Source organism: Pongo abelii, chromosome Y (genome assembly GCF_028885655.2).
Source record: "Pongo abelii isolate AG06213 chromosome Y, NHGRI_mPonAbe1-v2.0_pri, whole genome shotgun sequence".
NCBI lineage: Eukaryota > Metazoa > Chordata > Mammalia > Primates > Hominidae > Pongo > Pongo abelii.
Window position 1 is genome coordinate 50,374,714 of NC_072009.2, and position 25,362 is coordinate 50,400,075.

Here is a 25,362-nt window from a genome sequence, read left to right on the forward strand (position 1 = left end):
CTACACACTTTTTTTTTTATAAATGGATTCTCACTCCGTCCCTTAAGCGGGAGTGCAGTTGCATGATCTTGGCTTGCGAGCTCCAACTCCGGGGTTTATGCCATTCTCCTGCCTTAACCTACCAAGTAGCTGTCACTACAGGTGCCCACCACCACACCTGGATAATTTTTTATTTTTAGTAGACTTCATGGGGGCTTCACTGTGTTAGCCCGGATGATCTCGATCTGGATGTCCTCATGACCTGCCCACCCTGGCCACCCAAAGTGCTGTGATAACAGTCATGAGCCACCATGCCCAGGCACTACTGAACTTTTTATTTAAAGCCTTTCCAAGTCCATGAACCAAAAGCAAACCTTGCTGTCCCCCAGTGAACCACAATCTATCAGTCTCTCATTTTTAGATGACACACACGTTTTTAATCTCAAGAAAATTAAAAATTATGAATGCAAAATGTGAGATGATAGTAAATGTTTAATATGTAAACTTCTGGTAGAGAAGAGTCAGTTATCCACTTTGAGAAAGAGTCTGATATTTTTATGGACTCAGAAGAAAGAAAATATACCAAGTAGATTTGAAGAAAGCACTACTCATCTTTTCTGAGTCCTTGTGCCTGGAACTATTAATAGCTGATGTAATGACTCAGCTTGGCTTAGCAACTTGGCCTTGAGCCACACAAGAGCTAAAGTGAAAGCATGACCCAGGATCTTGGCCTGGGACCAGAGGCTAAAATGATAATTTACAGAAATTTAGCTCAGAGTCTGAAGAATGTTTAGTAATATAAGGTGCCCTTTCTAACACTGGAGTCCAATGTGTACATGTCCTAAAAAAGAGAGAGACTATTTCCTGGAAGCACTCTGGTTACACAAAATGCACAACATTTTAATGCAGTGTCTTGTTTTTTTATCTGAGTAGCTGTGGGCATGTCTTAAGCATACACACAAAAAAAGTTGGGCTTTTTAAAAAAATTGATTTGATTGGGCCACAGGATTGTGCAGGATTCTTAAATTTGTGTCTGCTGCCTGATATTACAGGCTGTTTCTCTGCTTGCAGAAATTTGACCAACAATCCACCACAACTATGTAGCTCTTCCTTGTCAATACTATTGAAGACCTAGATAGTTTCTGAGGGTCAAAGGCACATTGCTAGAAGTCTCCTATGTGCAAGGCTTTTTGCCCTGTGAAACAACCCACATCTTTGTCAATATTGTAAAATTGTTCATGTCTTCTTAGCAGTCATATCAGAAAAGCCCATAAGAAACAACTTCCAAACGTAAGACAAACATTCTCCCTAGAAACAATCAAAACAAAATTTGGTTACCCCAGGTTTTCTCATCTTCTTGATGTGAAGAATCTTTAGTCACATCATCATCAGCTTTTCCAGTTTTTACATCCAACCCTCCACGTTCCTTACTACCCTTATAGGAAATGCCCAATGAATGAGGTTCCAGTAAAGTGCAAGTTTCTTTTTCATTACAGTGCCTTAAACAAATAAAGTAAGACCTAGGGAAGTTTTTTGATATATCAATAAATATATAGAGGCTTTCTAATATCTAGCCCTTCTTTTAGACTTAAATGGGAAGACGTTATGTTATTGCTAAGCCAAAATTTACTGTTTCTGAGAAATAGCACTACATACGACAGAAAGATGATGGGACACAACATATTTCTTCTATAGCTTGTCATAATAAATGAAAAGAAGTCAAAGAGAGAAAGAGTGAAGAAAAGACAAGATTCTAATTTCCAGTGGAAAGAGAGACAGAGACCTTTGAACACCCTAATTTAAGCCATAGTGATCTCATAGATAAGAAAAAAAGAAAAAAGAAAGGAAGTAAAAGGAAAGCAGGACATCGGCCCTTTAGATACCCCATATCTAAACCTTTCCCAAACCAGGCCTGGGACGACGTCTTTGGGTCTTTGCATTTTCTGGCATTTCTTCTTTTCTGGATGCCACTTCATTCTTCAGTGCCTGCAGAAGAGAAAGCTTCTGGTATGCCTGAATCATTTAAAGATTTGCAGGGAAATGTCACCTGTACCAGCACCTGACCTGCTTACCTCATCACAGATAACATGCAAAGCTGTGTGCAGTGGCTGGACTCAACCAACACTCACTCATGCATCTGCCTCCATTCTGTGTCTGGTGCATACATAGCAAAATGAAACCTAAGCCGATAGTCTGAGCTGAGTGCAGCCTGTAAGATGGGTGTGTAAAATTAGATAAGCAGGCTCAAGGGAAACTTTTACAAATGTGCCATCATACACAGAGATTCTTGGCTGGTGAAGCGACATCATAGAGATCTTGTGACAAAGATGACATTCATCACCAGTGGGCAATAGATTATTCAATTATGCCTATGTAATGGAGCATCGCTAAAAACCAACAAGACGGCTGGGAACCAAGATGGCCGAATAGGAAGAGCTCCAGTCTACAGTTAACAGCATGAGCTACACAGAAGATGGGTGATTTCTGCATTTCCATCTGAGGTACTGTGTTCATCTCCCTAGGGAGTGCCAGAGAGTGGGTACAGGTCAGTGGTTGCACGCACTGGGCGCGAGGTGAAGAAGGGCGAGGCATTGCCTTACTCGGGAAGTGCAAGGGTTCAGGGAATTCCCATTCCTAGTCAAAGAAAGGGGTGACAGATGGCACCTGGAAAATCAGGTCACTCCCACCTGATTACTGTGCTTTTCCGAAGGGCTTAAAAAATGGCACACCAGGAGATTATATCCCGCAACTGGCTCAGAGGGTCTTATGCCCACAGAGTTTCGCTGATTGCCAGCACAGCAATCTGAGATCCAACTGCAAGGTGGCAGCGAGACTGTGGGAGGGGTGTATGCCACTGCCCAGGTTTGATTAGGTAAACAAAGCAGCCAGGAAGTTTAAACTGGGTGGAGCACACCACAGCTCAAGGATGCCTGCAGCCTCTGTAAGCTCCACCTCTGGGGGCAGGGCACAGACAAACAAAAAGACAGTAGTAACCTCTGCAGACTTAAGTGTCCCTGTCTGACAGTTTTGAAGAGAGCAGTGGTTCTCCCAGCATGTAGCTGGAGATCTGAGAACGGGCAGACTGTCTCCTCAATTGGGTCCCTGACTGCAGACCCGTGAGCAGCCTAACTGGGAGGCACCCACAGTAGGGGCAGACTGACACCTCACACAGTCAGGCACTCCAACAGACCTGCAGCTGAGGGTCCTGACTGTTAGAAGGAAAAATAACAAAAAGAAAGGACATCCACACCAAAAACCCATATGTATATCACCATTATCAAAGACCAAAGTAGATAAAACAACAAAGATGGGGAAAAAACAGAGCAGAAAAGCTGGAAATTCTAAAAAGCAGACTGCCTTTCCTCCTCCAAAGGAATGCAGCTCCTCATCAGCAATGGAACAAAGCTGGACGGAGAATGACTTTGACGAGCTGAGAGAAGAAGGCTTCAGATAATCAAATTACTCCGAGCTACAGGAGGATACTCAAACCAAAGGAAAAGAAGTTGAAAACTTTGAAAAAAATTTAGACAAATGTATAACTAGAATAAGCAATACAGAGAAGTGCTTAAAGGAGCTGATGGAGCTGAAAGCCAAGGCTCGAGAACTATGTGAAGAATGCAGAAGCCTCAGGAGCCAATGCGATCAAATGGAAGAAAGGGTATCAGCGATGGAAGATGAAATGAATGAAATGAAGTGAGAAGGGAAGTTTAGAGAAAAAAGAATAAAAAGAAATTAGCAAAGTCTCCAAGAAATATGGGACTATGTGAAAAGACCAAATCTACGTCTGATATGTGCACCTGAAAGTGACGGGGAGAATGGAAGCAAGTTGGAAAACACTCTGCATAATATTATTCAGGAGAACTTCCCCAATCTAGCAAGGCAGGCCAACATTCAGATTCAGGAAATACAGAGAACGCCACAAAGATACTCCTTGAGAAGAGCAACTCGAAGACACATAATTGTAACATTCACCAAAATTGAAATGAAGGAAAAAATGATAAGGACAGCCAGAGAGACAGGTCGGATTACCCTCAAATGGAAGCCCATCAGACTAACAGCGGATCTCTCAGCAGAAACTCTACAAGCCAGAAGAGAGTAGGGGCCAATATTCAACATTCTTAAAGAAAAGCATTTTCAACACAAAATTTCATATCCAGCCAAACTAAGCTTTATAAGTGAAAGAGAAATAAAATACTTTACAGACAAGCAAATGCTGGGAGATATTGTCACCAGCAGGCCTGCCCTAAAGGAGCTCCTGAAGGAACTGCTAAAAATGGAAAGGAACAACCGGTACCGGCCACGGCAAAATCAAGCCAAAATGTAAAGACCATCGAGACTAGGAAGAAACTGCATCCACTAACGGGCAAAATAACCAGCTAATATCATAATGACAGGATCAAATTCACACATAACAATATTAAATTTAAATGTAAAGGGACCAAATTCTCCAATTAAAAGACACAGAGTGGCAAATTGGATAAAGAGTCAAGACCCATCAGTGTCTTGTATTCAGGAAACCAATTTCATGTGCAGAGAAACACATGGCCTCAAAATAAAAGGATGGAGAAAGATCTACCTAGCAAATGGAAAGCAAAAAATGGCAGGGGTTGCAATCCTAGCCTCTGATAAAACAGACTTTAAATCAACGAAGATCAAAAGAGACAAAGAAGGCCATTACATAATGGTAATGGGATCAATTCAACAAGAAGAGCTAACTATCCTAAATATATATGCACCCAAAACAGGAGAACCCAGATTCATAAAGCTAGCCTGGAGTGACATACAAAGAGACCTAGACTCCCACACATTAATAATGGGAGACTTTAACTCCCCGCTGTCAACATTAGACAGATCAATGAGACAGAAAGTCAACAAAGATACCCAGGAATTGAACTCAGCTCTGCACCAAGCGGACCTAATAGACATCTGCAGAACTCTCCAATCCAAATCAACAGAATATACATTTTTTTCAGAATCACACCACACCTATTCCAAAATTGACCACATAGTTGGAAGTAAAACTCTCCTAAGCAAATGTAAAAGAACAGAAATTATAATAAACTATCTCTCAGATCACAGTGCAATCAAACTAGAACTAAGGATTAAGAATCTCACTCAAAACCACTCGACTACATGGAAACTGAACAACCTGTTCCTGAATGACTACTGGGTACATAACAAAATGAAGGCAGAAATAAAGATGTTCTTTGAAACCAATGAGAACAAAGACAAAACATACCAGAATCTCTGGGATTCATTCAAAGCAGTGTGTAGAGGCAAATTTATAGCACTAAATGCCCACAAGAGAAAGCATGAAAAATCCAAAATTGACACCCTAACATCACAATTAAATGAAGTAGAAAAGTAAGAGCAAACACATTCAAAAGCTCACAGAAAGCAAGAAATAACTAAGATCAGAGCAGAACTGAAGGAAACAGAGACACAAAAAAACCCTTCAAAAAATTAATGAATTCAGCAGCTGGTTTTTTGAAAGGATCAACAAAATTGGTAGACCACTAGAAAGACTAATAAAGAAAAAAAGAGAGAAGAATCAAATAGATGCAATAAAAAATGATAAAGGGGATATCACCACCAATCCTACAGAAATACAAACTACCATCAGAGAATACTACAAACACCTCTATGCAAATAAACTAGAAAATCTAGAAGAAATGGATAAATTCCTCAACACTTACACTCTCCCAACACTAAATCAGGAAGAAGCTGAATTCCTGAATAGACCAATAAGAGGAGCTGAAATTGTGGCAATAATCAATAGCTTACTAACCAAAAAGAGTCCAGCACCAGATGGATTCACAGCCAAATTCTACCAGAGGTACAAGGAGGAACTGGTACCATTCCTTCTGAAAGTATTCCAATCAATAGAAAAGAGTGAATCCTCCCTAACTCCTTTTATGAGGCCAGCAACATCCTGATACCAAAGCCATGCAGAGACACAACCAAAAAAGAGAATTTTAGACCAATATCCTTTATGAACATTGATGCAAAAATCCTCAATGAAATACTGGCAAACCAAATCCAGCAGCACATCAAAAAGCTTATCCACCATAATCAAGTGGTCTTCATCCCTGGGAGGCAAAGCTGTTTCAATATACTCAAATCAATAAATGTAATCCAGCATATAAACAGAACCAAAGACAAAAACCACATGATTATCTCAATAGATGCAGAAAAGGCCATTGACAAAATTCAACAACGCTTCATGCTAAAAACTCTCAATAAATTAGGTATTGATGGGATGTATCTTAAAATAATAAGAGCTATCTATGAAAAACCCACAGCCAACATCATACTGAATGGGCAAAAACTGGAAACAATCCCTTTGAAAACTAGCACAAGATCGGGATGCCCTCTCTCACCACTACTATTCAAAATAGTGTTGGAAGTTCTGGCCAGGGCAATTAGGTAGAAGGAAATAAATGGTATTCATTAGGAAAACAGGAACTCAAATTGTCCCTGTTTGCAGATGACATGATTGTATATCTAGGAAACCCCATTGTCTCAGCCCAAAAGATCCTTAAGCTGGTAAGCAAGTTCAGCAATGTCTCAGGATACACAATCAATGTACAAAAATCACAAGCATTCTTATACACCAACAACAGACAAACAGAGAGCCAAATCAAAAGTGAACTCGCATTCACAATTGCTTCAAAGAGATTAAGGTATCTAGGAATCCAACTTACAAGGGACGTGAAGGACCTCTTCAAGGAGAACTAGAAACCACTGTTCTAGGAAATAAAAGAGGACACAAACAAATGGAAGAACATTCCATGCGCATGGGTAGGAATAATCAATATCGTAAAAATGTCCATACTGCCCAAGCTAAATTACAAATACAATGCCATCCTAATCAAGCTACCAATGATTTTTTTCACAGAATAGAAAAATCTAGTTTAAATTTCATATGGAATGAAAAAAGAGCCCACATCACCAAGTCAATGCTAAGCCAAAAGAACAAAGCTGGAGGCATCACACTACCTGACTTCAAACTATACTACCAGGCTACAGTAACCAAAACAGCATGGTACTGGTAACAAAACAGAGATGCAAAACAATGGAACAGAATAGAGCCCTCAGAAATAACGCCAAATATCTACAACTATCTGATCTTTGACAAACCTGACAAAAACAAGAAATAGGGAAATGATTTCCTATTTAATAAATGGTGCTGGGAAAACTGGCTAGCCATATGTAGAAAGCTGAAAATGGATCCCTTCATTACACCTTATACAAAAATTAATTGAAGATGGAATAAACACTTAAATATTAGACCTAAAACCATAAAAATCCTGCAGGAAAACCTGGACAATACAATTCAGGACATAAGCATGGGCAAAGGCTTCATGGCTATAACACCAAAAGCAATGGCAACAAAAGCCAAAATTGACAAATGGGATCTAATTAAACTAGAGAGCCTCTGCACACCAGAAGAAACTACCATCAGAGTGAACAGGCAACGTACAGAATGGGAGAAAATTTTTGCAATCTACTCATCTGACAGAGGGCTAATATCCAGAATCTACAATTTTTCCCACAAATTTACAAGAAAATAACAAACAACCCCATCGAAAATTGGGTGAAGTATATGAACAGACACTTCTTGAAAGAAGACATTTTTGCAGCCAAAAGACACATGAAAAATGCTCATCATCACTGGCCATCAGAGAAATGTATATCAAAACCACAATGAGATACTATCTCACACCAGTTAGAATGGCAATCATTAAAAAGAAAACAGCAGGTGCTGGAGAGGATGTGGAGAAATAGGAACACTTTTACACGGTTGATGGGACAGGAAAATAGTTCTACACTGTTGGTGGGACTGGAAACTAGTTCAACCATTGTGGAAGTCAGTGTGGTGATTCCTCAGGGATCTAGAACTAGAAATACCATTTGACCCAGCAATGCCATTACTGGGTATATACCCAAAGGATTATAAATCATGCTGCTATAAAGACACATGCACATGTATGTTTATTGCGGCACTATTCACAGTAGCAAAGACTTGGAACCAACACAAATCTCCAACAAGGATAGACTGGATCAAGAAAATGTGGCACATATATGCCATGGAACACTATGCAGCCATAAAATATTATGAGTTCATATGCTTTGTAGGGACATGGATTAAGCTGGAAACCATCATTCTCAGCAAACTATCTCAAGGACAAGAAACCAAACATCGCATGTTCTCACTCATAAGTGGGAATTGAACAATGAGAACACATGGACACAGGATGGGGAACATCACACACTGAAGCCTATTTTGGGGTGGGGGGAGTGGGGAGAGATAGCATTTGAAGATACACCTAATGTTAAATGATGAGTTGATGGGTGCAACACACCAACATGGCACATGTATATATATGTAACTAACCTGCACCTTGTACACATGTACCTTAAAACTTACAGTATAATAAAAAAGGGATACTTTTTGAGAATACTTACAAACTGTTTATTTTGCCATCCCTTTATATATGCATATATATATGTAGGGGTGTGTGTGTATATACGTATATGTATATATAAATATGTAAGAGAGGTTATAACTACTTACGTACATGATCACAATAGGCTGCCTGCAAGCTGAGGAACAAGGAGAGCAAGTCTGAGTCCCAAACCTGAAGATCTTGAAGTCCACTGTCCGAGAAAAAGTGTATCCAGCATAGAAGAAAGACATATGCTTTGGAAGCTAGGCCCATCTCGCTTTTTGACATGTTTCTGTCTGCTTGATATTCACTAGAACCTGATGAGATTGTGCCCACCAGATTAATGTAGATCTCCCCATTGACTCAAATGTTAATTTTTTTGGGGGGAAACACCCAAGAAACACATCCAGGATTAATACTCTATCCCTCAATCCAATGAATTAGACAGTATTAACCATCACAAGTTCACCCCTTGTTAACTTGAATCAAAATGCATCTCCTTCTATAATACATAATCTTCAAATGCAGACAAAAATGAGGTAATAATTACACCTAACATAGTACAATTATCCTCTTACAACCAGGAATGCAACAATCCGCAATCCAAACATGATTTCATAATGTTTGCAATATGCAAATGTTGATAAGAACTCAATAAATCTTATGTAGCATGATTAAGGAAAATAAAAGAAAAGATTTTTGTAGTACATGTGTATGCATGCATAAACTTTTTTTTAACAAAAGAAGAAGGAAATACTTAAGACAACGTCCTCATTGCTGCAGCTGGTCACGTGTTTATAATAGGTATTGATGATTAACTTCTTCTACTACCCATTCTGTGTTCCTTTTCTCTTCAGCAAGCACCTCGGATGCGGTTTTTACTTTTTAATTTTTTTTGTTGTTGTTCATCTTGATAGTTCAGGTCAATCAACCCCGACGACACTGTAACTGTCTTTTTAGAATGTTGACATGAAGGTAGGAGGAGGCCCAAGTGTCCAGGTGGCAGTCATGACTTCCACTTTAATGGAATCATTCTTGTTTCATCTTTTGGAGCACTTTTCCTCAGGGAGTTAAGACCTCTAGGCCAGCAGCACATAATATTATAAAAAACAGGAAACAAAAGTGTTGTTAGTGAAACACCAGGAGTGATAGTGAATGGCAAAATTTCTACTTCCGTCACTTGATTCCTGGACCAGTGAATTTTGGCTATGGAAGTAACAATACCATATCTTGGATGCTGATTCAGAGAATACGTGGTCTTCTGGAGAACTTTGCAATAGCCCTGCAAAGTATGGTCACATAGTTGACGTTGCAATTGTAACTTCAAAAGATCATTTCACAATCTTATTAACTTAGTTGCTTCAGGATAATGAGAAACATGGTAAGACCAGTAGATTTAATGAGCAGGAGCCCACTGCCCCATTTCTTTAGCTGCAAAGTTAGTGTACTTGTCAGAGGCAATGTTGTGTTGAATACCATAATGGTGAATAAGGCATTTTGTGAGTCCATGAATGGTAATCTTATCTGAAGCATAGCGTGAAGAATGAGGAAAACCATATCCACAGTAAGTGGCTATTCCAGTGAGGATAAACCGATGCCATTTCATCGATAAAAGAGGTCCAATATAATTAATGTGTCACCAGGTAGCTGGCTGATCACCCCAAGAAACTGGGCCATACTGAGTGCTAAGTTTTGGTCTCTGCTGCTGACAAATTGGGCACTCAGCAGTGGCCATAGCCAGGTCAGCCTTTGCGAGTGGAAGTCCGTGTTGCCGAGCACATGTGTAACCTCAATTTCTGCCACCATGGCCACTTTGTTCATGGCCCATCGGGCAATGACAGGGGTGGCTGGGGAAAGAGGTGGAGTGGTGTTGCCAGAACCAGTGTTTTTATCCACTTGATTATTAAACTCTTTATCCACTAAGGCTGCTCGTTGGTTAGAACTCACATGGAACACAAATATATTGACAGCTTTTGACCATTCACAAAGTCCATCCACATACCTCTTCCCCAAATATCTTTGTCATCAATGTTCTAATCATGCATCTACCAAGTGCCTGAGACCCAGCCAAAACATTGGTTATGGACCGTGAATCAGTATATAGTCAGAAATCTGGCCATTTGGGCATTGATACAGGCTGAAGGAGAGAAGGTGGGGTGGCTGTAGTGGAGATTGTGAACATTTGAGCCACTTTCTCATGTAACTTAGTTGTGCCTTAGGACCTGCTCAGCCTGGGCACATGTATACCACATCCATTTCATGATGAAATGCTGCTGCACACAACCCACTTTAAGACTCAATGGGTCAGAAAGCACCAAGTTCATGACAGGCAGTGTAGTTCACATCGTGACTTGATGGCCAATGTTCAAATGTTCCACCAAAGCCCAGCAATGGGCCAAGAACCATCTCTCCAAAGAATATTAGTTATCTGCAGAAAATGGCAGGGCCTTGCTTCAAAATCCTAGAGGTGTATGCTCTGATTCACCTGTGGGAGCACTGCAAACTATTGTCACATCGTTGGCATTGTAATTGTAACTTCAAAAAGCCATTTCACCATTCTATTTAACCAGCTGCTTCAGGATAATGGGAAACATGGTAAGACAAGTAGATTTAATGAGCAGGACACTGCTGCCACAGTTCTTTAGCTGTGGGCTCCAAACAACATTCCTATCTGCCACTGGAACTTCAAGCACCATTGAATCTCCCGGTTCATATGGCCCAAAGGGTAGAGGTGTTTGCAATGCAGTCTGAAATAGTTGCAGAGTCTTTTCCTGTTTTGGATGCCCCTGAAAGCTGGCAGCCCTTTGGGTCACTAATAAGTGGGCTAGGGGGACATATTCAAATGAAAAATGTGATGCCTCATAAATCCAAATAGGCCTAGTAGTTATTATGCCTCTTTCTTGGTTATAAGAGGGGCCTCACACGACAACTTGTTCTTCACCCAGGAAAATATATTTTGACAGGCTTCCCAAGACTGGACCTCTAGGAACATTATGGATGTAGAAGGTCTGTGAATTTTAGTCATATTTATTTTGCATCCTCTGGTACATAAATGTCTCACCAATAATTCAAGTATGCTTGCTACTTCTTGCTCACTCATCAAATCAGCCTAATCTTATCAATGAGATGGATCATTGTGATATTTTACAGAAGTGAAAAGCAATCAAAGTCTCTCTGAATAAGATTATGATAGGAAGCCAGAGAGTTAACTTGTCCCTGAGCAAGGATAATAAATGCTTATTGCTGGCCTTGCCAGCTGAAGGCAAATTCTGTCTGGTGGTCCTTATAGACAGGAATAAAGAAAAGGGCACTGGCCAAGTGAATGGCTGTATACCATGTAAGAGGAGATGTATTAATTTGTTCAAACATTAAACCACATCTAGTATATCAGCTGCAAGTTGATTCACAACTGTGTTAAGTTGTGATACTCCAATGTCATTATCCAAGATCCATCTGTCTTTTGCACAGGCCAAATTGTTGAGTTGAAGTAAATGTGCTGGTAGTTACCAATCTGGCATCTTTGAAGTTTTTGATGGTGGCACCCATCTTCACAATCTTCTCAGGGTTTTGATATCATTTCTTATTTACTATTTTTCTAGGTAGGGACAGCTCCAGTGGCTGCCATTTGACCTTGCAAGTCATGGAAATGTGGGATTCTGCAATCTGCTAAGTATATCTATGCCAGTTATGCAATTTAGCACTGGGAAAATGACCACAGGATGACTGCGGGGACTCACTGGGCACTCTGTAAATCTGACCTAATAAGATAAAGCTCTATTAATTACCTGACCTCCCTGAGCTCCTACTTAACTGTAGGACCACAATAACATTTGGATCCTCTGGAACCCACATCAGCACAGAGCTGGTGGCCAGTAGTTTCTGCAAAGTCTGATTATTTCCCTTTCCCTAATGCACAATTACCTTGGTAAAGCCTGGAGGTCTTCTTGGGGAAAGATGGTGTAAATATTCCCTGCAAAAATAGTCAGTTATGTTGTGGGTTTCTTGGTCAAGGAACCCAGCTTCCCCTTCATTCAATGGATTCTCAGTCTTTAAACTGTCTCCAGCCTGGTAATTGATGGAGGGGCTGAATTTCTCTGTTTTCATCACTCAGAATAGTGTTTTGTCCTTTTGACCCAACGATTTCTGTATGTATAATGTAAGTATGAATGCAGTAAGCTTTCCATCAATTTCATTTCCATGAACACCGTGAATAATTGACCAATGACAAAGCCCTACAGGAGTCACATTATTTCACAGCCACTATCCCTTAGCTGTGCCCACATTATCTTTGATGGTTGAGTGGTGCCACTTGACCCTGTCACATTGGGATCCAATTATTTTAATCATATTTAAATTTTGTAGTTGAGTGACTGGTTTTCAAAGAAGAGCAATTACAGGGCAATTGTGCCCACCAGATTAAGGGAGGATCTACCTTCTCCAGCCAACTGACCATACTGTTAATCTGTCTTAGGTAACACTCACGCAGACACATGCCAAACTAATACTCTGTATATCTCAATCCGGTTAAATTGATACTCAGTGTTAGCCATCGCAGGCTCGTGGCAATAAATTTGCAGGTCCCCACTGAGGCTTCACCTTCAAGACGGTTACAGCCTGAAGTCTAGGTCCCAGGCTGATGGACAAGAATGGGAAACACTGGTGCTGTTTTAAAATTCAGGTGTTGTTGCCAAATAATCCAATCAGCAAACATGTTCTTTCCTTGGAAGCACGTAATATTCCTGGACTCAGTCAGATTTGAGGACTATTCAAACTACCAGCTGTGGAGAGGAGGTACCTACCCAAGGGTCATCCCTCTCCTGTGAGCTTAGGAGATGTCAGGACTATCAGCAGTGGGCTGGAGCTACCCTCTTTCAGTCTCTGCTGAAAGCTGGGGACATAATGGGATGACCAGCTAGAGTGAGCAGCTACCCAGTCGAGGGTCTTCTCTGCTGAAGGCTTAGCCAATCTTGGAACCACCAGGTGTGAAGTAGACCTACCCAATCCAAGGTCTTCTCTCTGTGGACAGCTTAACATCTCACAGTATGATCAGCTGGATGGAGAAGCTACCAAGTCCAGGGTTTCTTTCCTGCTGAGAGCTGGACACTAATCCTTGACAGCTTGCCTGTAGAGATAAGCTGCCCATTCTAAAGCCATCTCTCTGCTGAGAGCTGGACACTCATCAGAATATCCAGCCTATGGAAAAGAGCTACCCAATCAGGATCTCTTTTGAGTTCTGTCCCTCAGTAAATCTTATCTATAAATTTCTCACTCTCCATGTGTCCATCTACCTCATTCATCCTGGATAAAGAACAATTATTTGAGAATCACTGAATAGTGGTGCTGAAAGAACTGTAACACAAAGAGGGAAAAAAAGTCTCTTGCTCATCACATTGTATAAGACAAAAATAAGAGGACAGGTGTGACTCTTCAGGATGCACAGACCTAGGGTATCTCAAAACCAGGGCTTTGACACCATATTTAGGGCTTTGCTGTTTCTGGCATCCTGAAATTTCTGGGCACCACTACATTCCCAAGTATCAGCTGTGGAAGCTGCTTGCAGTATGCCTGGTCTAGCTGCTGCACCTCAGTGAGTTGGCACTTCTCTTGGCCCCTAAAATTTCCTGCTTTGCAACAGCTGGCAGGCCTGGCCATGTATAGCTACTGGACCCCACACTTGCTCAAACACCATTGCCACTCTACCTCATGTTTGCCCTTGGCAGGTGTTAAATCCTGGCCCATAGCAAGCTGAGTGCAGCCTGTCAGACAGAGTGGGTAGAGCAAGCTTAGCAGGCCTGAGAAAACTCAGGCAAAGTCACCACTGGCCACAGAGGTTTTCAATTGGCAAGGTGAGTCTCCCAAAATCCCATGACAAAAGGAGGATAGCTAGTTGTGTTTAAATGCCTTTCTTCTATTGGACCTGGAAATACTTAAAATTCAGTCTCCTACAATTTGGAATGTTTAAACCTTATTTGAAAATCATTATATTTCAAAATCTTTTAGAAATTATACTTGAAAGATTGGTATTTCCACTGAACCACCCAATCCCTCTTACTTACACAGACATCTAGTCTCTGAGAATATACTTCTGTAATTCATGGCATTGGGCTTCAGGTTAGCACCTTCCACTGTATTATAAAGCTATCTAATAGATCAGAATTTCTGATTTAGACATTTTGTACTCATATAATTTCTTTATGTGAGGAGCTTTTGCTGTGCATTGTAGGATGATGAGCAGTATTTAGGGCCTCTTCCATTCAGTGCAATTGTAATCTCCTTGTTTTTCCCATGGAAGAAATAACCAGATAGGTTTGTGTCTTGTGGAAGCAAAATTGATGACTGTCTTTATCATATAAGTTAATACACATAAAAAACCGGTGGTAGTAAGCTAGTGTAGTCATAGGAATGTTTTTACATTTTTTTCCAGAATGTAAGTCAGTACAGACAATGTGAAAAAGTGTGTGGTGATTCACACTTTTAGTGTTTTTGAATGACAATACCATTGGACTCAGCAATTTCATTACTGGGTATATAGCCCATAAAAAGTAAGTCATTCTATTACAAGGACACATGCATGTGTATGTGTATTACAGCACTATTCACAAAATCAAAGTCGTGGAATTAACCCAAAAGCCCATGAATGACAGACTGGATAGAGAGAGTGGGAAAACAACAGCTTCAGGACAACTAGCTGATTTATGCTGAGGTAAATACTTAGCTGATGGGGTAATGGGTTCAGTGAACAACCATGGCACACATTTACCTGTGAAATATATCTGCATGTCCCGCATATGTATCATGAAACTTAACATAAGTTAAAATTAAATTAAATTAAAATGAAAAGCCTTTCATTTTTGTAGCAGTTATAATAAATTTGAAATATGTGCGACACCTTTTTTAAGAGATTTTATAAAATAACTATAAATCACAGTTTTGACAAACTGCACTGAAAAGTAAATAAGTAGTATATTTCAATTCTTAGTTGATTGAATTTCTTTTCTTTCATTTTGAGGATAAGATCTTACACAGTCTCTTCAGCTGAAGTGCAGTGGTGCAATCTTGGCATGCTGCAATCCCTGACCTCCCAGCTTCAAGGGATTAATCTGCCTCAGCCTTTTGATTAGCTGAGATTACATGTGTGCATCAACACAGCTGATGGGGTTTCACCATGTTGGCCATACTAGTCCCAAACTCCTGATGTCAAGTAATCTGCCTGCCTCATCATCTGAAAGTCCTGGGATTATAGGTGTGAGTCAGGATGTCTGGAGGTTGAATGAATTTCAAATTGAGGAACATATCCATCTTGCAAAACTTTATTTTCTATATCATACTTTTATGAGTTTCTTCATATGTCTCATAAGTCAAGAAAAATAATATAATTTTAATTCATGCTTTTTGCATTGGAAATGAATGTATATCCATTGATATGTAATTAAAAGAGTAAGTCTATTTAGAATGTCATTTTTCTTTTGTGTAAAACTCTCAGGTTTTAGAAATTTCTTTAACAATATAACTTTGGAAACTAATTACATTTCTTGATATAAATGGTTGCTTTTTAAGGATCTTTTATTGGTAAGAAAATTCAAAATTGTTTCAGGATGCAAAGAGATGTTTAATTATATCAAATAAACTTACAGGTATTTTCTTTGAAAAAACAGGTTTTTCTTAATTTAGGTTTTATATGACTAATATTATGAATAATTTCTCTTCCTAAAATTAATTTATGTTTCCATCTCCCCTGCATCAGTAGTTCACCTGCAACGTATAAGAAGAAAAAACTGCCAGCAGAACAGGCAGTTTCAAGATGCAGGTCACCCACTACCAGGAATCCTAGTTTGAGCTACTTGTAGTGCCAGCTATTGATGGTATAATAAAAAATCTAAAAAACAGAGTAGGCTCTTTGACTGCAGTATATGACACAGACAAAGCAATAACTAGTGAGTAGTTTAAATTATAAATATGCTTTTATTCATTAATATTCATTTACTTTGGTTCAAAATGCTATTATTTTATTTAGAAAAAGAAGTAACTCATTTTTGTTTGTTTGTTTTTGGTCAACTAGCCCAACATTTTGTAGTCATCAGGATCAGGTGTGTAAGCAGAAGAACTTTAGTGAGAGAATACAATTTTTTTGAAGAAGACGCTTTTTTAAATGGTTTCCTATAGATGGTTTGATAACTTAACACATGAGTTGTTTTTATCATATGAGAAAAAATACAGAAATGTTACATTAACAAGGGGCCAAACTTAGTGCTATAAAATGTTTTATTTAAAATGCATGCACTGAAGTTTCATGTTATTTTAGTTAAATTCTAAAAGAGGAATGGTTTTGAAAATCATATTAGAAGGGAACATTTGAGTGCATTTTATTGCTTCTAAATGTCCAAATAAGTTCCAGAAAAAGGGTAGCAATGTTTAAACTTATAAAGAACTTAAACACAAACTGAGATTTAACATAAGCAAGTTAACATATAGTAACATAAAACTTAGTGTATTTCAAGATTAAACTAAGTGTTAAGTATGTAATTAACAAGCATATTCAATATAGGCCTTTAATTAGTAAATATAAAATTATATACATACATATTTCCATGTGAGTATGTCTTTAGGACATTGTAGGAGTTTCCAGCTAACACTGTTTAAAAGATCAGATCTTTATTTGCATTGTGAGATCTATGTAGAGGGAAAAATTTGCTTTTAAAAAACACTTCTTTGTTAATTTATTTAATGATTGTACTGACATAGTAAATATACATTTGCAAATGAGATTTTTTTAAATTTATTTATTTATTATTATTATACTTCAGGTTTTAGGGTGCACGTGCGCAATGTGCAGGTTAGTTACATATGTATACATGTGCCATGCTGGTGCACTGCACCCACTAACTCATCATCTAGCATTAGATATATCTCCCTCCACCCCCCTGCCCCACCCCACAGCAGGACCCAGAGTGTGATGTTCCCCTTCTTGTGTCCATGTGTTCTCATTGTTCAATTCCCACCTATGAGAATATGTGGTGTTTGGTTTTTTGTTCTTGCAATAGTTTACTGAGAATGATGATTTCCAATTTCATCCATGTCCCTACAAAGGACAAGAACTCATCATTTTTTATGGCTGCATAGTATTCCACGGTGTATATGAGCCACATGTTCTCAATCCAGTCTATCATTGTGGACATTTTGGCTGGTTCCAAGTCTTTGCTATTGTGAATAATGCCGCAATAAATATACGTGTGCCTGTGTCCTTATAACAGCATGATTTATAGTCATTTGGGTATATACCCAGTAATGGGATGGCTGGGTCAAGTGGTATTTCTAGTTCTAGATCCCTGAGGAATAGCCACACTGTCTTCCACAATGGCTGAACTGGTTTACATTCCCACCAACAGTGTAAAAGTGTACCTATTTCTCCACATCCTCTCCAGCAACTATTGTTTCCTAACTTTTTAATGATTGCCATTCTAACTGGTGTTAGATGGTATCTCATTGTGGTTTTGATTTGCATTTCTGTGATGGCCAGTGATGGTGAGCATTTTTTCATGTGTCTTTTGGCTGCATAAATGTCTTCTTTTGAGAAGTGTCTGCTCACGTCCTTTGCCCACTTTTTGATGGGGTCGTTTGTTTTTTTCTTGTAAATTTGATGGAGTTCATTGTAGATTCTGGATATTAGCCATTTGTCAGATGAGTGGTTGAGAAAATCTTCTCCCATTTTGTAGGTTGCCTGTTCACTCTGATGGTAGTTTCTTTTGCTGTGCAGTACCTCTTTAGTTTAATTAGGTCCATTTGTCAATTTTGGCTTTTGTTGCCATTGCTTTTGGTGTTTTAGACATGAAGACCTTCCCCGTGCCTATGTCCTGAATGGTAATGCCTAGGTTTTCTTGTAGGGTTTTTATGGTTTTAGGTCTAATGTTCAAGTGTTTAACCCATCTTGAATTGATTATTGTATAAGGTGTAAAGAAGGGATCCATTTTCAGCTTTCTACATATGGCTAGCCAGTTTTCCCAGCAGCATTGATTATATAGGGAATCCTTTCCCCATTACTTGTTTTTCTCAGGGTTCTCAAAAATCAGATAGTTGTAGATATGCAGCATTATTTCTGAAGGCTCTGTTCTGTTCCATTGATCTATATCTCTGTTTTGGTACCAGTAACATGCTGTTTTGGTTACTGTAGCCTTATAGTATAGTTTGAAGTCAGGTAGTGTGATTCTTCCAGCTTTGTTCTTTTGGCTTAGGATTGACTTGACAATGAAGGTTCTTTTTTGGTTCCATATGAACTTTAAAGTAGTTTTTTCCAATTCTGTGAGGAAAGTCGTTGGTAGCTTCATGGGAACGGCATTGAATCTGTAAATTACCTTCGGCAGTATGGCCATTTTCACGATATTGATTCTTCCTACCCATGAGCATGGAATATTCTTCCATTTGTTTGTATCCTCTTTTATTTCCTCGAGCAGTGGTTTGTAGTTCTCCTTGAAGAGGTCCTTCACATCCCTTGTAAGTTAGATTCCTAGGTATTTTATTCTCTTTGAAGCAATTGTGAATGGGAGTTCACTCATGATTTAGCTCTCTGTTTGTCTGTTGTTGGTGTGTAAGAATGCTTGTGATTTTTGTACATTGATTTTGTAGCCTGAGACTTTGCTGAAGTTGCTTATCAGCTTAAGGAGATTTTGGGCTGAGACAATGGGGTTTTGTAGATATACAATCATGTAGTCTGCAAACAGGGACAATTTGAATTCCTCTTTTCCTAAGTGAATACACTTTATTTCCTTCTCCTGCCTGATTGCCCTGGCCAGAACTTCCAACACTATCTTGAAAAGGACTGGTGAGAGATGGCATCCCTCTCTCCGAGTTGTCTTGTCCGAGTTTTCAAAGGGAATGTTTCCAGTTTTTGCCCATTCAGTATGATTTTGCCCTTTCAGTATGATATTGACTGTGGGTTTGTCATAGATGGCTCCTATTATTTTGAGATACATCCCATCAATACCTAATTTATTGAGAGTTTTTAGCATGAAGTGTTGTTGAATTTTGTCAAAGGCCTTTTCTGCATCTATTGAGGTAATCATGTGGTTTTTGTCTTTTGTTCTGTTTTTATGCTGGATTACATTTACTGATTTGCATATATTGAACCAACCTTGCATCCCAGGGGTGAAGCCCACTTGATCGTGGTGGATAAGCTTTTTGATGTGCTGCTGGATTCGGTTTGCCAGTATTTTATTGAGGATTTTTGCATCAATGTTCATCAAGGATATTGGTCTAAAATTCACTTTTTTGGTTGTGTCTCTGCCCGGCTTTGGTATCAGGATGATGCTGGCCTCATAAAATGAGTTAGGGAGGATTCCCTGTTTTTCTATAGATTGGAATACTTTCAGAAGGAATGGTTCCAGTTCCTCTTTGTACCTCTGGTAGAATTCAGCTGTGAATCCATCTGGTCCTGGACTCTTTTTGGTTGGGAAGTTATTGATTATTGCCACAATTTCAGCTCCTATTATTGGTCTATTCAGAGATTCAACTTCTTCCTGGTTTAGTGTTGGGAGAGTGTTTGTGTTGAGGAATTTATCCATTTCTTCTAGATTTTCTAGTTTATTTGCATGGAGGTGTTTGTAGTATTCTCTGATGGTAGTTTGTATTTCTGTGGGATCAGAGGTGATATCCCCTTTATCATTTTTTATTGCATCTATTTGATTCTTCTCTCTTTTTTTCTTTATTAGTCTTGCTAGCGGTCTATCAATTGTGTTGATCCTTTCAAAAAACCAGCTCCTGGATTCATTAATTTTTTGAAGGTTTTTTGTGTCTCTATTTCCTTCCCTTCTACTCTGATTTTAGTTATTTCTTGCCTTCTGCTAGCTTTTGAATGTGTTTGCTCTTGCTTTTCTAGTTCTTTTAATTGTGATGTTAGGGTGTCAATTTTGGATCTTTCCTGCTTTCTCTTGTGGGCATTTTGTGCTGTAAATTTCCCTCTACACACTGCTTTGAATGCATCCCAAACATTCTGGTATGTTGTGTCTTGGTTCTCGTTGGTTTCCAAGAACATCTTTATTTCTGCCTTCATTTCGTTATGTACCCAGTAGTCATTCAGGAACAGGTTGTTCAGTTTCCATGTAGCTGAGTGGTTTTGAGTGAGATTCTTAATGGTGAGTTCTAGCTTGATTGCACTGAGATCTGAGAGATAGTTTGTTATAATTTCTGTTCTTTTACATTTACTGAGGGGAGCTTTAATTCCAAGAATGTGGTCAATTTTGGAATAAATGTGGTGTGGTTCTGAAAAAATGTATATTCTGTTGATTTGTGGTTGAGAGTTCTGTAGATGTCTATTGGGTCCGCTTGGTGCAGTGCTGGGTTCAATTCCTGGGTATCCTTGTTGAGTTTCTATCTCATTGATCTGTCTAATGTTGACAGTGGGATGTTAAAGTCTCTCATTATTAATGTGTGGGAGTCTAAGTGTCTTTTTAGGTCACTCAAGACTTGCTTTATGAATCTGGGTGCTCCTGTATTGGGTGCATATATATTTAGGATAGTTAGCTCTTGTTGAATTGATCCCTTTACCATTATGTAATGGCCTTCTTTGTCTCTTTTGGTCTTTGTTAGTTTGAAGTCTGTTTTATCAGAGACTACGATTGCAACCACTACCTATTTTTGCTTTCCATTTGCTTGTTAGATCTTCCTCCATCCTTTTATTTTGAGCCTATGTGTGTCTCTGCACATGAGATGGCTTTCCTGAATACAGCACACTGATGGGTCTTGACTCTTTATCCAATTTGCCAGTCTGTGTCTTTTAATTGGAGCATTTAGTCCATTTACATTTAAAGTTAATAATGTTGTGGGTGAATTTGGTCCTGTCACTATGATGTTAGCGGTTTATTTTGCTCGTTAGTTGATGCAATCTCTTCCTAGTCTTGACGGTCTTTACATTTTGGCATGATTTTTCAGTGGCTGGTACCGGTTGTTTCTTTCCATGTTTAGCTCTTCCTTCAGGAGCTCTTGTAGGGCAGGCCTGGTGGTGGCAGAATCTCTCAGCATTTGCTTGTCTGTAAAGGATTTTATTTCTCCTTCACTTATGAAGTTATTTTGGCTGGATATGAAATTCTGGGATGAAAATTGTTTTCTTTAAGAATGTTGAATATTGGCCCCCACTCTGTTCTGGCCTGTATAGTTTCTGCTGAGAGTTCCGCTGTTAGTCTTATGGGCATCCCTTTGAGGGTAACCCGATCTTTCTGTCTGGCTGTCCTTAATATATTTTCCTTCATTTCAACTTTGGTGAATCTGACAATTATGTGTCTTGGAGTTGCTCTTGTCAAGGTGTATCTTTGTGGTGTTCTCTAAATTTAATGAATCTGAATGTTGGCCTGCCTTGCTAGATTGGGGAAGTTCTCCTGGATAATATCCTGCAGAATGTTTTTCAACTTGATTCCATTCTCTCTGTCACTCTCAGGTACACCAATCAGACGTAGATTTGGTCTTTTCACATAGTCCCATATTTCTTGGAGGCTTTTCTTGTTACTTTTTATTCTTTTTTTCTCTAAACTTCCCTTCTCACTTCATTGCATTCATTTCATCTTCCATCGCTGATACCCTTTCTTCCAGTTGATAGCATTGGCTCCTGGTGCTTCTGCATTCTTTACGTAGTTCTCAAGCCTTGGTTTTCAGCTCCATCAGCTCCTTTAAGCACTTCTCTGTATTGATTATTCTAGTTATACATTCTTCTAAATTTTTTTCAAAGTTTTCAACTTCTTTGCCTTTGGTTTGACTATCCTCCCATAGCTTGGAGTAATTTGATTGTCTGAAGCCTTCTTCTTCCAGCTCATCAAAGTCATTCTCCTTCCAGCTTTGTTCCATTGCTGGTGAGGAATGTGTTCCTTTGGAGGAGGAGAGGTGCTCTGCTTTTTAGAGTTTCCAGTTTTTCTGCTTTGATTTTTTTTCCCCATCTTTGTGGTTTTATCTACTTTTGGTCTTTGATAATGGTGACATACAGATGGGTTTTTCCTGTGGAAGACCTTTTTGTTAGTTTTCCATCTAACACACAGGACCCTCAGCTGCAGGTCTGTTGGAGTACATGGCCATGTGAGGTGTCAGTCTGCCCCTGCTGGGAGGTGCCTCCCATTTAGGCTGCTTGGGTGTAAGGGGTAAGGTGTCAGGGACCCACTTAAAGAGGCAGTCTGCCTATTCTCAGATCTCCAGCTGCGTGCTGGGAGAACCACTTCTCTCTTTAAAGCTGTCAGACAGGGACATTTAAGTCTGCAGAGGTTGCTGCTGTCTTTTTGTTTGTCTGTGCCCTGCCCACAGAGGTGGAGCCTATAGAGGCAGGCAGGCTTCCTTGAGCTGTGGTGGGCTCCACCCAGTTCGAGTTTCCTGGCTGCTTTGTTTACCTAAGCAACCTGGACAATGTTGAACATCAGTCTCCCAGCCTCACTCCCGCCTTGCAGTTTGATCTCAGACTGCTGTGCTAGCAATCAGCAAGACTCCGTGGGCATAGGACCCTCTCAGCAAGGAGCAGGATATAATCACCTGGTGAGCCGTTTTTTAAGCCCATTGGAAAAGTGCAGTATTCAGGTGGGAGTGACCCAATTTTCTAGGTGCTGTCTGTCACCCCTTTCTTTGACTAGGAAAGGGAACTCCCTGACCCCTTGCACTTCCCAAGTGAGACAATGCCTCGCCCTTCTTCGGCTTCCTCATGGTACGTGCATCCACTTTCCTGCACCCACTGTCTGGCAATCCCTAGTGAAATGAACCCGGTACCACAGATGGAATTGGAGAAATCATCCATCTTCTGCGTCACTCATGCTGGGAGCTGTAGACTGGAGCTGTTCCTTTTTGGCCATCTTGGTTCCTCCCATCCTGAGATTTTTTTTAAACAAACACTGCTGCTGTTAAACACTTTAGCTAACAGTTTTACATAGTTTATATATATATATTTTCACTATATAGGATGATATGTACTAACAATTATTAACTGATCACCAATTTTATATTCCTGTTCCAGAAATTATCTCTGTGCCTCCAGTAATCCATACATATAGCTATTTTTTTACACAAATGAATATATACAATAGACTATATTGTTAACGTTGTTTTGTACTTTGTCACAAATCTGTCAGTATATGAAGATCCTTTTAATTCTGTTTGTAGCTACATAACTTGCAGATCAATGTGCTCTAATTTATGCAGTCCACCTCTGAGATGGATTGACGTGTAAGTGGTATTCCGTTTTACACTAAATAAAGAAGAATTTACACTTCCACCATAATTTTAACCACACCATCTCATTGACTTCATCTCACAACAAAATTCTGAGTGCAGGCAAAGTGATTATCGCTATTTGCTGAGGAAAGTAGCAGATATTTACATGAAGTTTATAGCTTTTTGAGTCAGAACAATAACTTAAAGGAGGTGCTCAATTAAAACTACAAAAACTCTCATCTTTTTAATGTAAGCTCTTTTTTTATTATCATTATACTTTAAGTTTTAGGGTACATGTGCATAATGTGCAGGTTAGTTGCATATGTATACATGTGCCATGCTGGTGTGCTGCACCCATTAACTCTTCATTTAGCATTAGATATATCTCCTAATGCTATCCCTCCCCCCCCACCAACCCCCAACAGTCCCCAGAGTGTGATGTTCCCCTTCTTGTGTCCATGTGTTTTCATTTTTCAATTCCCACCTATGATTGAGAACATGCAGTGTTTGGTTTTTTGTCTTTGTGATATTTTACTGAGAATGATGATTTCCAATTTCATCCATATCCCTACAAAGGACATGAAATCATCATTTTTTATGGCTGCACAGTATTCCATGGTGTATATGTGCCACATTTTCTTAATCCAGTCTATCATTGTTGGACATTTAGTTTGGTTCCAAGTCTTTGCTATTGTGAATAGATCCGCAATAAACACACGTGTGCACGTGTCTTTATAGCAGCATGATTTATAGCCCTTTGGGTATATACTGAGAAATGGGATGGCTGGGTCCAATGGTATTTCTAGTTCTAGATCCCTGAGGAATCGCCACACTGTCTTCCACAATGGTTGAACTAGTTTACAGTCCCACAAAAGGGTAAAAGTGTTCCTATTTCTCCATATCCTCTCCAGCATCTGTTGTTTCCTGACTTTTTAGTGATTGCCATTCTAACTGGTGTGAGAATCTATCTCACTGTGATTTTGATTTGCATTTCTCTGATGGTCAGTGATGGTGAGCATTTTTTCATGTTTTTTGGCTGCAAAAATGTCTTCTTTTGAGAAGTGTCTGCTCATATGGTTCACCCACTTGTGGATGGGGTTGTTTGTTTTTTTCTTGTAAATTTGTTTGAGTTAATTGTAGATTCTGGATATTAGCCCTTTGTCAGATAAGTACGTTGTGAAAATTTTCTCCCATTTTGTAGGTTGCCTGTTCATTCCAACATTAGTTTCTTTTGCTGTGCAGAAGCTCTTTAGATTAACTGGATCTCATTTGTCAATTTTGGCTTTTGTTGCCATTGCTTTTGGTGTTTTAGACATGAAGAACTTGCACATGCCTATGTACTAAATGATAATGCCTAGGTATTCTTCTAGGGTTTTTATGGTTTTAGCTCTAACATTTAAGTCTTTAATCCATCTTGAATTAATTTTTGTGTAAGTTTTAAGGAAGGGATGCAGTTTCAGCTTTCTACATATGGCTAGCCATTTTTTCCCAGCACCATTTATTAAATAGCGAATCCTTTCCACATTGCTTATTTTTCTCAGGTTTGTCAAAGATCAGATAGTTGTAGATATGCAGCATTATTTCTGAGGGCTCTTTTCTATGACATTGTTCTATATCTCTGTTTTGGTACCAGTACCATGTTGTTTTGGTTACTGCAGCCTTGTAGTAAAGTCTGAAGTCAGGTAGCATGCTGCCTCCAGCATTGTTCTATTGGCTTAGGATTGACTTGGTGATGCATGCTCTTTTTTAGCTCCATATGAAATTT